The sequence below is a fragment of the Carlito syrichta genome, unplaced genomic scaffold (assembly GCF_000164805.1).
Source record: "Carlito syrichta isolate Samal-C Ts95f unplaced genomic scaffold, Tarsius_syrichta-2.0.1 Scaffold302306, whole genome shotgun sequence".
Lineage (NCBI taxonomy): Eukaryota > Metazoa > Chordata > Mammalia > Primates > Tarsiidae > Carlito > Carlito syrichta.
Genome location: NW_007246402.1, coordinates 271064 through 273578, shown reverse-complemented (window position 1 = coordinate 273578; position 2515 = coordinate 271064). Strand labels below are relative to the sequence as shown.

The 2515-nt window shown below is 42.3% G+C and overlaps 1 pseudogene; it reads left to right on the top strand.

Moving 5' to 3' along the window:
* Positions 1-1244: 1244 nt before the first annotated feature.
* Positions 1245-1467, top strand: LOC103258609 (annotated as a pseudogene).
* The last annotated feature ends 1048 nt before the right edge of the window (positions 1468-2515 follow it).

Here is a 2515-nt window from a genome sequence, read left to right as displayed (position 1 = left end):
CCTGCTGATGCACAACAAATCGTATTGTGCCAAGATGGCTCGTGTTTCCTCCCAGAACCACAAAGCTATCGTAGAAAGAACTGCCCAGCTGGCCCTCAGAGTCACCAATCCTAATGCCAGACTGCGCAGTAAAGAAAATGAATAGATAGCTCATGTGCACGTTTTATTTGTGTTTAAATAAAACCATAAAAACTGCAAAAGATAAACAAATGTTTAATATTTGCAAACATAATATTAAAACAAATATTCCCACTACATCACAGAAGTAGCATATCACACGAAGTAACCCTCTACCTGTGTGCCTGCACACAGCAGTGCCCAGTAGAGGTTTGCTTGGTCCCTCACCTTCTTTTCCCTCCCTTCCCTAATCCCCCCTTGCTCCTGCCCCCGATATCTGCCTCTCTCTCCTCACCAAACCTCCGGTTCCTCTGCCAGCACCATTCTTAGTGATGCAGAATCGCCTTCTGTTATGGACCAAATGTCTGTGTTCCCCAAAGTTCATATATCGGAGCCCTAACCCTCAATGAGATAGTACAAGGGAGGAATTTGTTTATAAAAATAGCATACTTGACCAGGCACAGTGGCTCGAGCCTGTCATACCAGCACTTTGGGAGGCTGAGGCGAGAGGATGACCTGAGCCTATGAATTCAAGACCAGTCTGGGACACTTGGTGCGACCTCGTCTCTACAACAAATCAAGAAAATTTAGCCAGGCGTGGTGGTGCCTACCTTTAGTACAGTAGTTCCAGCTACTTGGAAGACTGAGGAGGAAGGGTCATCTGAGCCCAGCAGGTCAAGGCTGCAGTGGCTGTGAACATGCCGCTGCACTCCAGCCTGGGCGACAGAGTAAGACTCCGACAAAAAAAAAAGCATATTTATTCTGACATGTTTAAACTTCAGTCATCCTCAAAGTACTGTTTCATGCAATAAACATATTAAGATGCTTTTTCCAATGCTCGAAATGGTTTTTGAACTCGCCATTTTTGACGCCTTTTAGTGCTTCTGCTGTTTTCTGTTTCACCTCTTCTTGAGGACTTTTTTCATCCAGGGAAACAAAAAAAAGTTGCTGGGAATTAGATTGGTGGAATAGGGAGGGTGGAGCATGGGGATCATGTTATTTTTGGTCAAAAACTGCTGAACACTCAGTATGGTATGGCCAGGTGCACTCATAAGTCACCCATCACAAAATGGGTAAACACATTTAAAGAATTTCCAAAAAAAATTCACTGAAGCTGCACCATGAATATGAAGAGTGTTGGGGAGGCATGCACGGACACAAAGCATGAGCATGACCAGTACTTCAGTCGCTGATTTGCTGAGATGTTTCTCAAGGTGGACAGTTCTGGGGACCTGTGCACCAACCAACCTCTTCAAATGTTGCCAGCAGTGTGTTCAGAAAAGAATAAAGGAGAAAGGAATTCCTATAGAAAGACTGGAGTTCAAAGAAAAGCCTGAAAACTCTTCTTGACCTTGACAGTCACCTTGAAAATGGATTTCTCAAATCAGGAAATTGAGGACTCTTGATTTTTTCAACTGGCTGAGAAGACAGTCATCAGATTTGGTGAGGAATTTGGGAGAGAGTTTTATTTCCTCTTTCTTGATGTTTTTTTCTCACTTGTAAAAGATGATGAACCCTTTTCTTTGAGATGATTTCTCACTTGCTCTGGCATCTTACAAAAACTCAAGTGTGCTAAAATTGAAAATTTTGGGAGATTATGGTTGAAATATTTGATCTGGGATCAGCTTTTTGTTTATTTGGTTTTTTGCTGTTGTTTTGGGGTTTTTTGTTTGTTTGTTTTTTGAGTCGAAGTTTCACTCTGTCACCCAGGCTGGAGTGCAGTGGCACACCCTCAGCCACCCCAGCCTCGACCTGCTGGGCTCAGGTGATTCTTTCTACCTCAGCCTTCCAAGTAGCTGGAAACACAAGTATATGCCACTACGCCTGGCTAATTTTTTGATTTATTGTAGAGATGGTGTCTCACCATGTTGCTCAGGCTGGTCTCAAACCCCTGAGCTCAGGCAATCCCCTCACCTCCACCTCCCAAAGTGCTGGGATTACAGGCTTGAGCCACTGCACCCAGTTGGGATCATTCTTTAAATATACGTAAATTATACGTAAATTATATATAAATTATAAACTCCTCAGGATGACCTCTTAATTTTTGCTGCAAAGGACATTGTATACACTGTATACTAGGATCATTGTTCATGAAAGCAATTGGTTAGATCTCTTTACTCTGAAAAGGGATCTGGACACAACTTTCAACCAGTGCTTGGGAGCATTGTTTTATATTTTTTTTATAGAGTAACTAACGGTTAAGATTGCTGGTGGCCTGGGTTAGCAAAGACAATTTTTAACAAACAGTCCTCTGCCTTAATAAGAGGTGTCAGATTAAGATGTGGGAGTTTCAAGAATGTTGCAGCAAACACCATTTCAGAGCTTACAGTATAATTTGGAAATTAAACTACTTGGCGTAGCTGTGAAGAAATAGCCTAAATTTCAAAGATTTGCTCTG